The sequence below is a fragment of the Anomaloglossus baeobatrachus genome, chromosome 3 (assembly GCF_048569485.1).
Source record: "Anomaloglossus baeobatrachus isolate aAnoBae1 chromosome 3, aAnoBae1.hap1, whole genome shotgun sequence".
NCBI lineage: Eukaryota > Metazoa > Chordata > Amphibia > Anura > Aromobatidae > Anomaloglossus > Anomaloglossus baeobatrachus.
In genome coordinates this window covers 175,375,148-175,387,248 of record NC_134355.1, presented here as the reverse complement: position 1 = coordinate 175,387,248, position 12,101 = coordinate 175,375,148, and positions in this window count along the sequence as shown.

The window sequence follows — 12,101 nt, the reverse complement described above, 5'->3', positions numbered from 1 at the left end:
GAGCGCTCACATCTCTTCGGTTGACAAATATCCCTTCCTTCACACCAGGTGCTACAATGAATCCATATCCACTTTTCAAATTGAAATCCTCTACTACTCCTCTGCAAAGGGGTCCTCTGACCTGGGCTTTGGCTCTTCTCAGGAACCTTTTCTCCTGTAGGTCTCTGGCTGTGACTTCTCTCTGCTCTGGAGACTGTGGTGCAGGGGACAGCGCTGTTCTGTTGCGACGCCTTGTCTTGCGGGCTGGATTCTGCGAAGTGCAGCTTACAAGCTCCCAGGTGAGACTTTTAGGCAGATCTTCGTCAGCGGACGGTGTCAGGTCTTCCTCATCCCAACGGGAATAGGGTAACATCTCCGGCTCTGAGTATTGCTCCACTGCCGGTGGCTCCGGAGTCAGCTCCTCAGCTTCCTGGCCTCCTCTCCCCCTTAGTGCTTCTGAGCACTCTGGTTGTGGTAGCGCTGGAGATGAATGGTCCTCAGCTGGTCTGGGCGGTGGACTCTCCGGCGCGGCTGCAGGGGTTGCCTGAGTCTCCTTGGGGGTATGCGGAGGGAGCAGATACCGATCCACCATCTCTTGTGGGAACTGGGCCTCTAGGTCAGCCTTCAGCTTCCAGTATTCGGGGTCCTCTCCTATCAGGGTCTTCCTAGCAGGGACCTCTTTGGACTGGGGAGCGGTGTCTGCCCTGGCCTTGCAGGCCGGGGTAAATGATGAGGTAATCTCTTCTTGGCGGGCCGCGCCTGGCATGGCGGCGGCCTGGTCTTGGCGGGCCGCGCCCTGTTTGGCGGCGGCCTGGTCTTGGCGGGCCGCGCCCGGCATGGCGGCGGCCTGGTCTTGGCGGGCCGCGCCCGGCATGGCGGCGGCCTGGTCTTGGCGGGCCGCGCCCGGCATGGCGGCGGCCTGGATCGGCGTCGCAGCTGTGATGGAATCTGTGCAGGCTGGGCTGGGCGTCGCTGCAGGGACCGGGTCTTGGTGGGCCGAGCAGGGCATCGCTGCGGCGGCCGGGGCTTGGCGGGCCGCGCCTGGCGTGGCTGCGGCCTGGTTCAGCACCTCACTTGCGGCGCGGACGAGCGTTGCTGCGGCGGTGGGGTCTCGGCGGGCCGGGCCCAGCAGGGCGGCGGCCTGGGTCAGCGTTACGCCTGCGGCGCGGATGAGGGTCGCGGTGGCAGCCGGTTCTTTGCGGGCCGGACTGGGCGTTGCTGCAGGGACCGGGTCTTGGTGGGCCGAGCAGGGCATCGCTGCGGCCGCTGGGGCTTGGAAGGCCGCACCTGGTGTGGCTGCGGCCTGCTTCAGCGTCGCCGCACCGGACGCCTCTTCGGGGACCGCGGGCGTGGCAGCAGGGGTCGGGGCACTTGCGCTGGCCGGGGCATCACTCGACTCACCCACCGGTGGCAGCATCGGGGTCTGCGTCATCGCCGTCCTGTCTGGCACTCGGCGCGCGGCTCTCCTTTCATAGGCCCGAACCGCCGCGGTCATCTCCAGCATTTCCATTCGTTCTTCCCGGATCTGCTCCACAACCCGGGTCTCCAGTCGGTCGCAGAACTGGGCCAGCTCCCGATACCACCAGGCAGCGGAGCCCGGTTCTGGATTTCTGCGGTCAGACGCCATTTCTTCTGCGCCCTCTTCTGCACGACTCTCCAGCTGTGGACTCGCCGTTGCCTCTGATAGCAAGCTGTTCAGTTTCTGCTCTGCCTCTTTCAGCAGCTCCTCTCCCAGCAGCAGGCTTGTGGCTCCCTTTCTGTCCCGACGTCTCTGGACGCTTCCGCTCTCATAGCTGGCAAGGTCAGAACTCTGCAGGGGATCTCTGGGTAGCCACACCTCTTCGTGGGCGGTAACTTCTCCCAGCGCGGGCTGCTGTTGTTTTTCAGCGCGCTTTTCATGGTGGCAATATGGCGGCGCTTCCAATTTTTCAAGCGGACCGCCCAGGCACATGGTCACCTGTCTGAACAGGTCTAGTCCTTATCCTGTTCGTGACGCCAGATGTGAAGCCCCACAGGTGTTGTGTCGGTGCATTACCTTCAGGGACTCCACTCGGCTGGATCTGGTCACAGGTAGGAGATCTTCTTCTTGTCGTGACGCCACTCTCAGTATTGCGGCCAGTAGGGACCGCCACTGCAGGTTGAGGGTCGCCTGGGGCTGATGGTATGTGCAGTTAGTTGGAATAGCCTCCTGAGAGTGAGGCAAGCCCCAGGGCCCGATGTAGGTGCGTAGTACCACAAGGCGCAGAATAACTCCACACAGGCAGAATGTCTTTCAGGGTTTTTACTCACTTCAGGTGGCAGGGTGAGTAACCCGGGCGTAGCTGGGATGAACCAGGCGGGAACCAGGTGTCCTTCAGGCTGACTTGTGAGGGTGACTACTAACTCGCCTTCCTTAGCCCTTGGTGGTTTGGGGTGACCCCGACTTTGAGTCCCTATGGGGGTCACCCAGGGAAGTTGCTGAAGCCTCACTCCCCTTCGTTTGCCGTGTGCTTGTTGCCTGGGCCAGATCACTCCAGCTTCTTGCCTCCTGTGAGCTATGGGCCCTAACTGTGGCTACGTGGCTGCGGCTTTTTGTGGTGTTGTGGCGTGGGCTTTGAGAGCCCCACACCGGCAGGTTTAGCAAAAGAAAGCTGGATCTATCTCCGCTTCGGGATCTGCCGCCCGTTTGGGCCTGGTGCTCTCTAGCAGTCTCCTTACTTCCCACTCCGTTGCTCTCTCTCTAGCTGAAGATGGATTTCGGGTAGCACTCCTAGTTGACCGTTCTCCCCCGTCAGTAGCCACTGCGCGGGCGCTGTTAGACAGCAACAGCCCCACAGGTCTGCTCCTCACTGAGCCCTATGGAGTTCTGCTCTAACTGACTCACTGCCCCTCCTCTCCTGTTCTTGCCTACGCCACCTAGCAACCAGATTCTCTTACCACACCCCTTGAGAGGAGATGGAGGCTTTTGGCCCCCTCCACTATTCCAGTGAAGGTCAAGGCTTTTCCCCCTCCTGGGATCCCCAGGGGTCCTCTCATGGGTACATGTGTGAGACCTGATCACTATTCGCCTGTGTACCACACCCCTGTCAGCCTTCTGGATTACCTGTATTGTACTGTCCCCAGCATGGGTGCAGTACTCAGTGGTGCCTGACCAGGTCAGGGGCGCCACAATAACATTGGGCTCGGTGCTCGGGCCGAGTACACGAGTATCTTGGGATGCTCGGCCCGAGCCTCGAGCACCCGAGCTTTTTGGTACTCGCTCATCACTAGTGTCCTCTTAACCAAGTGAAAGCCCAGATCAGATATATTTGCAAACATAAGAGATTTATTTGTTTTGCTAAATTTCTACATTATAGAAAATTAGTATTCAGATGTACTGTATATATTCAGTGACCACAAGATGGTGCACATGAGATTTGTAAGTCCTTTATGCAGTCCAGACTTTATAATTCAAACTAAATATTGAATTTCTCTACAAATCTTTCCATACATTTCCTAGAAATAAGTTGCTCGCTTTTTTAACCTATTTCCAGATTTCTGTTTGTTACATTTCTGTTTTCATTTTGCTAAAGCAAAGCGTTATTGAAGAAAAAGGCATTGTTCATTTGTGGAATTTATCTTACATGTAATCCCAATTTATCTCCAGAATTTGAGAATAGCCAAAGAGGGACTTGCTGTGAAAGATTATATTTTAAGTTTTTATCTGTAATGTCAAAAGTTTTTATTAAAATATTAGAGCAATAAATCATTTAAATATCAAAACATTGTAACAAATACCTCTCACCATTTCAAAAGTGTCAAGTTTTTGTTTTTGTTTTCTATTTGCTGTTACTCTGAATATTCCATTGTTTTTAACCCCTTCATGACCTTGGGATTTTACGTTTTTTTCCTCCTCTTCTTACAAGAGCCATAATTTGTTGATTTTTCACACTATAACTGTACGAAGGCATGTTTTTTACTGAACAAGATGCACTTTTGAATGAAACCATTAATTTTACCATGTACAGTCATGGCCAAAAGTTTTGAGAATGCTACAAATATTAATTTTTACAAAGTCTACTGCCGTTTTTCTAATGGCAATTTGCTTATACTCCAGAATGTCATAAAGAGTGATCAGCTTAACAGCAATTACTTGCAAAGTCAATATTGGCTAAGAAAATGAACTTTAACCCCCAAAACACATTTCAACATCTTTGCATTCCTGCCTTAAAAGGAGCAGCTAACATTGTTTTAGTGATTGTTCCATTAACACAGGTGTGGGTGTTGATGAGGACAGGCCTGGCGATCAATCAGTCATGATTAAGTAAGAATGACACCACTGGACACTTTAAAAGGAGACTGGTGCTTGGTATCATTGTTTCTCTTCAGTTAACTATGGTTATCTCTAAAGAAACACGTGCAGCCATCATTGCTCTGCACAAAAATGGCCTAACAGGGAAGAGTATCGCAGCTACAAAGATTGCACCTCAGTCAACAATCTATCACACCATCAAGAACTTCAAGGAGAGAGCTTCCATTGTTGCCAAAAAGGCTCCTGGGTGCCCAAGAAGGACCAGCAAATGCCAGGACCGTATCTTAAAACTGTTTCAGCTGCGGGATCGGACTACCAGCAGTGCCGAGCTAGCTCAGCAATGGCAGCAGGCTGGTGTGAGTGCTTCTGCATGCACTGTAAGACGGAGACTCTTTGAGCAAGGCCTGGTTTCAAGGAGGGCAGCAAAGAAGCCACTTCTCTCCAGAAAAAACATCAGGGACCGACCGACCAACTCATGGTTCATAAAGCAGTCATTTTACGGGACGCCACTAGATGTCACTATAACCATGTGAGTGTGTATAACTCTCACCTGGTTAGTAGTAGCTCCCTATCTATGCTAAACGTATTTGCATCAATAGATGCACTCACATGGTTATAGTGACATCTAGTGGCGTCCCGTAAAATGACTGCTTTATGAACCATGAGTTGTAACCATGAATGAGATGGGGGACTCTGTGCTTTTGCATGCTTTTAGGTTCTCCAATATAGAATATATGGTTATCTATGTATCCTTGGCATATACAAGTCTAGTGAATAATACACGTCAGTCAGCAGTGTCTGATAGTGTCAAACTTCTCAGTAATTGTCGCTCCTAAAAACCTGTTAGGTTCTTAGTGCGTCCGTGCTTGTATTTAAAAACCTCACGTGTGTGCCTGTTGGTGGCAGCGTTAAGGTGCACTTGTGTGCGTTTTGCACAAACTTGGATATAACGCACAAGTCTAGTGAATACACGTCAGCACAGCATTGCAAAATGCGCAAGGGCGTTGGCAAAGAACAAGGAAGTGGACGTGATGGTGGTGCAAGGAGAGGCCGAGGTCGTGGGCAAGCTCTAATTTCGCCACAACAAAGGGCCACATCTACTCGCTCACATGTCCTGTCCCAAATTCTTGGGGACCGCAGCAGTACACCGCTCTTGAACCAAGACCAGTGTCAACAGGTTGTTAGTTGGATAGCGGATAATGCTTCCAGTCAGATTGGCACCACCACAAACACTCTGTCTTCCACACGGTCAAGTGTCAGTAGCCGTGATACTGCACCGCACATTTCAGAACCTGATCCCCCTTCCTACCACCAAGCCGAGTACACGTCCACAGACATTACTGATCCCACACTTGGACACTCGGAAGAGCTGTTCACGTTTCCATTCGCACATTCTGGCCTCTCGCCAGCTCCTGTTGAAGTGGGCCATGATGAGATCGAATGTACAGATGAAGAAATATTTGAGCAGCCACATTCTCATGAAGTTGGCAACGTTTCTCAACAAGGGGTGGACGATGATGAGACACAATTGTCAGGAAGTCAGGAGAAGGAGCAGGGTGCGGAAGAGGAAGACGACGTGGTGGATGATCCAGTAACTGACCCAACCTGGCAGGAGGATATGCAGAGCGAGGACAGCAGTGCACAGGAGGAGGGAGGCGTAGCATCCCAACAGGCAGTAAGAAGCAGGGTGGTGGCCCCAGGCAGAAGTCAGGCAACCGTTCCCCGAAACAACAACACGACACAAGGTGCCTGTACAAATGTTAGGTCTTCCCGAGTCTGGCAGTTTTTTAAGTTGGCTCCAGATGATTCTAAAAAGGCCATTTGCAACACCTGCTATGCCAGCATCAGCAGGGGTACCAAAACTAGCAGCCTGACCACCACCAGCATGATCAGGCACATGTCAGCCAAGCACCCGACTTTGTGGGATGTACAACAGAGTCGAGGAGCAGTGCTTGCTGATGTCACTGCTACGTCTTTGCTTGTTGTGCATGCGAGCCAATCCCCTGTCCATGCTGCCCGCGAACAAGCCTCCTCCGGCCCTGCACCTGCAGTTGCCCACGCAGAAATAACACCATCATCAAGCACGTCCTTGTCCCAGCGCAGCGTTCAGTTATCCATTCAGCAAACCTTTGAACGCAGGCGCAAATACACTGCCAACGCCCCACATGCCACAGTTCTAAATGCTAACATTTCGCGACTGCTTGCGCTGGAAATGTTGCCTTTTAGGCTAGTGGAGACAGAAGCATTCCGCGACCTGATGTCCCACGTTACTCGGTCCCCAGCCGCCACTATTTCTCCCGGTGTGTCGTCCCCGCATTGCATAACCACGTGTCACAAAACATCACACGTGCCCTGAACAACGCTGTTTCAGCCAAAGTCCACCTAACCACAGACACGTGGACAAGTGCTTGTGGGCAAAGCCGCTACATCTCGTTGACGGCACACTGGGTTAATTTTGTGGAAGCTGGGACCCAGTCTGAGCGAGGGACAGAACACGTCCTTCCCACACCAAGGTTTGCAGGCCCTACCTCAGTCAGGGTTTCACCCACACTCTACAGCTCCGGAATGTCATGCTCCTCAGCCTCCTCCTCCTCCTGCGCATCCTCATCCACTTTACCCTCCACACCAGTCCCAAGCTGGAAGCACTGCAGAACTGCCTCGGCGAAGTGGCAACAGGCTGTGCTGAAGCTAATCTGCATAGATGACAAACTCCACAATGCAGAAGAGGTGTGGACAGCTCTGAAACAGCAGGCAGATCACTGGCTCACACCTCTGAACCTAAAGCCAGGAAAGGTCGTGTGTGACAATGGCCGGAACCTGGTGGCGGCTTTGAGGTGAGGCCAGCTGACACATGTTCCATGCGTGGCCCATGTGCTCAACCTCGTGGTTCAGCGGTTTCTAAAGTCATACCCAGAGCTGTCTGATCTGCTGGTAAACGTTCGCCGCCTGTCTGCACATTTTCGAAAGAAACCTACTGCTTCAGCCGGCCTTGCCGGCTTTCAGCGCCGTTTGCATCTTCCGGCTCACAGACTGGTGTGTGATGTCCCCACGCGTTGGAATTCAACTCTGCACATGTTAGTCAGGATATGTGAGCAGAAGAGGGCAGTTGTTGAGTACCTGCATCACCTAAGCCGTTGGGAAATGGGTCAAACGCTACACATACCACCTGAGGAGTGGAGATGGATGTCCGACCTATGTACCATCCTCCAAAACTTTGATGACTCCACCAAGATGGTGAGCGGCGATGACGCCATTATTAGTGTCACCATACCGCTTCTCTGCCTTCTAAAACGGTCTCTGCACAAAAACAAACATGATGCATTGCAGGCGGAGCGCGATGAGTTGCAGCAAGAAACAGTAGTGGGTGTGGGTGATAACACACAGCCCAGCCTCGTCTCATCACAACGTGCAGTGGAGGACTATGAGGAGGAGGAAGACATGGAGCAACTCTCCGGCCAAATTGAGGATATGACATGCACACCAGTCATATCCTCGGTTCAGCGTGGCTGGCCAGAGGATAGGGTCGATGAGGAGGAGGAGGACAGCATGTTCAGTCATCGTGTTGGTCAGGATACTGAAGTGATGGCTGTTAAGAGTCTGGCGCACATGGCTGACTTTATGGTAAGCTGCCTGTCTCGTGACCCTCGCGTTAAGAACATCTTGGCCGACAATCATTACTGGTTGGTAACACTGTTAGACCCACGCTACAAGGAGAACTTTATGTCTCTTATTCCCGAGGCGGAGAGGTCAGCCAAAATGCAGCATTTCCGGAAGGCCATAGTCACGGAAGTAGGCAAAGCATTCCCCTCACAAAACGCTAGCGTCATAGGTCAGGAATCAGTGGACAACCAAGGCGTACAGCCGAGAGGGGCACAAGTCCAATCCGCCAGAAGTAGGGGAACAGTCTTTAAGATGTGGGACAGTTTTCTCAGCCCCTCACGTACCACAGCCCCTGAGGTGCGGGGTAGTGCCACAAGAAATCCTAAGTTTGCCCAGATGCTCAAGGAGTACCTTGCAGATCGAACAACTGTACTCCGACATTCCTCTGTGCCTTACAATTATTGGGTATCCAAGCTGGACACGTGGCATGAATTGGCTCTCTACGCCTTGGAAGTCCTGGCCTGCCTTGCTGCTAGCATTTTGTCAGAGCGTGTTTTTAGTGCCGCAGGGTGAATCATTACAGATAAACGCACCCGCCTGTCAACTGAAAATGCTGACAGGCTGACTATGATCAAGATGAACAAGGGTTGGATTGGGCCAGACTTCACCACACCACCAGCAAATGAGAGCGGAATTTAAAGTTTGTAACGGGAATTTGCCATGTACCTCCACTCACCCATGGGTACACACTTCTGGACTTTGGATAATCACTGGACTGCTCCTCCTTCTCCTCATGCGCCACCATGATGACCGTTACAATACTTAGGCCGTTGTTTCAGGTATACCCCTAGTGGTAAATTTTTTTGCCCATTCTTTCAGAATGGACATTACAACGACAGGAAACCCGCTCCTTTGCAATGGCAACAATGTTTTGAGGCCCTCATGCACGTCTCTATCCAGGGACAATATGGAGCTTCCCAATTTTTGGCTGCCCTGCCAAAGGGCTATACTACAATAGACCCACTTCCTTACAATGGGCACTTCAGGTTTACAGGCCCTCATGCACGTCTCTATCCAGGGTACAATGTGGAGCTTCCCAATTTTTGGCTGCCCTGCCAAAGGGCTATACTACAATAGACCCACTTCCTTACAATGGGCACTTCAGGTTTACAGGCCCTCATGCACGTCTCTATCCAGGGACAATGTGGAGCTTCCCAATTTTTGGCTGCCCTGCCAAAGGGCTATACTACAATAGACCCACTTCCTTACAATGGGCACTTCAGATTTACAGGCCCTCATGCACGTCTCTATCCAGGGTACAATGTGGAGCTTCCCAATTTTTGGCTGCCCTGCCAAAGGGCTATACTACAATAGACCCACATCCTTACAATCGGCACTTCAGGTTTACAGGCCCTCATGCACGTCTCTATCCAGGGACAATGTGGAGCTTCCCAATTTTTGGCTGCCCTGCCAAAGGGCTATACTACAATAGACCCACTTCCTTACAATGGGCACTTCAGGTTTACAGGCCCTCATGCACGTCTCTATCCAGGAACAATGTGGAGCTTCCCAATTTTTGGCTGCCCTGCCAAAGGGCTATACTACAATAGACCCACATCCTTACAATCGGCACTTCAGGTTTACAGGCCCTCATGCACGTCTCTATCCAGGGACAATGTGGAGCTTCCCTATTTTTGGCTGCCCTGCCAAAGGGCTATACTACAATAGACCCACTTCCTTACAATGGGCACTTCAGGTTTACAGGCCCTCATGCACGTCTCTATCCAGGAACAATGTGGAGCTTCCCAATTTTTGGCTGCCCTGCCAAAGGGCTATACTACAATAGACCCACTTCCTTACAATGGGCACTTCAGGTTTACAGGCCATCATGCACGTCTGTATGCAGGGGCATTGGTGAACCTCACAATTTTGGACTGCCCTGGCAAAGGAAAATACTACAAAGACTCACTTTCTCAAAATGGCACATTAGACTCAAGAGGCCTTCATGTACGTCTCTTCTCAGGGACATCGGAGTGCCACACAATGTTTTCACGTAAAATCTTTCATGTAATCTCAAAAAGTAACATACACCAGCTCTATCTCACTATTGGGTATGTGCCCTTAACATTTCGGCCATGAAAATTCATTTTGGTGTCATTTTGGAAGGTTTTCTGGCGAGTCCGTAAAAATGGCGTAAAACTCGGATAAAATTGTTCAAAGCTGTGACTTTTGAGTGATAAATGCTTCAAGGGGTCTTCCCCATGCTGTTGCCATGTCATTTTAGCACTCTTCTGAGACTTTTGTGACATTTTTAGGGTTTCTGCATGCTGCCGGGGAGTCATTTCATAAAAATACTCAGGTCTCCCATAGGATAACATTGGGCTCGGTGCTCGGGCCGAGTACACGAGTATCTTGGGATGCTCGGCCCGAGCCTCGAGCACCCGAGCTTTTTGGTACTCGCTCATCACTAGTGTCCTCTTAACCAAGTGAAAGCCCAGATCAGATATATTTGCAAACATAAGAGATTTATTTGTTTTGCTAAATTTCTACATTATAGAAAATTAGTATTCAGATGTACTGTATATATTCAGTGACCACAAGATGGTGCACATGAGATTTGTAAGTCCTTTATGCAGTCCAGACTTTATAATTCAAACTAAATATTGAATTTCTCTACAAATCTTTCCATACATTTCCTAGAAATAAGTTGCTCGCTTTTTTAACCTATTTCCAGATTTCTGTTTGTTACATTTCTGTTTTCATTTTGCTAAAGCAAAGCGTTATTGAAGAAAAAGGCATTGTTCATTTGTGGAATTTATCTTACATGTAATCCCAATTTATCTCCAGAATTTGAGAATAGCCAAAGAGGGACTTGCTGTGAAAGATTATATTTTAAGTTTTTATCTGTAATGTCAAAAGTTTTTATTAAAATATTAGAGCAATAAATCATTTAAATATCAAAACATTGTAACAAATACCTCTCACCATTTCAAAAGTGTCAAGTTTTTGTTTTTGTTTTCTATTTGCTGTTGCTCTGAATATTCCATTGTTTTTAACCCCTTCATGACCTTGGGATTTTACGTTTTTTTCCTCCTCTTCTTACAAGAGCCATAATTTGTTGATTTTTCACACTATAACTGTACGAAGGCATGTTTTTTACTGAACAAGATGCACTTTTGAATGAAACCATTAATTTTACCATGTACAGTCATGGCCAAAAGTTTTGAGAATGCTACAAATATTAATTTTTACAAAGTCTACTGCCGTTTTTCTAATGGCAATTTGCTTATACTCCAGAATGTCATAAAGAGTGATCAGCTTAACAGCAATTACTTGCAAAGTCAATATTGGCTAAGAAAATGAACTTTAACCCCCAAAACACATTTCAACATCTTTGCATTCCTGCCTTAAAAGGAGCAGCTAACATTGTTTTAGTGATTGTTCCATTAACACAGGTGTGGGTGTTGATGAGGACAGGCCTGGCGATCAATCAGTCATGATTAAGTAAGAATGACACCACTGGACACTTTAAAAGGAGGCTGGTGCTTGGTATCATTGTTTCTCTTCAGTTAACTATGGTTATCTCTAAAGAAACACGTGCAGCCATCATTGCTCTGCACAAAAATGGCCTAACAGGGAAGAGTATCGCAGCTACAAAGATTGCACCTCAGTCAACAATCTATCACACCATCAAGAACTTCAAGGAGAGAGCTTCCATTGTTGCCAAAAAGGCTCCTGGGTGCCCAAGAAGGACCAGCAAATGCCAGGACCGTATCTTAAAACTGTTTCAGCTGCGGGATCGGACTACCAGCAGTGCCGAGCTAGCTCAGCAATGGCAGCAGGCTGGTGTGAGTGCTTCTGCATGCACTGTAAGACGGAGACTCTTTGAGCAAGGCCTGGTTTCAAGGAGGGCAGCAAAGAAGCCACTTCTCTCCAGAAAAAACATCAGGGACCGACCGACCAACTCATGGTTCATAAAGCAGTCATTTTACGGGACGCCACTAGATGTCACTATAACCATGTGAGTGTGTATAACTCTCACCTGGTTAGTAGTAGCTCCCTATCTATGCTAAACGTATTTGCATCAATAGATGCACTCACATGGTTATAGTGACATCTAGTGGCGTCCCGTAAAATGACTGCTTTATGAACCATGAGTTGTAACCATGAATGAGATGGGGGACTCTGTGCTTTTGCATGCTTTTAGGTTCTCCAATATAGAATATATGGTTATCTATGTATCCTTGGCATA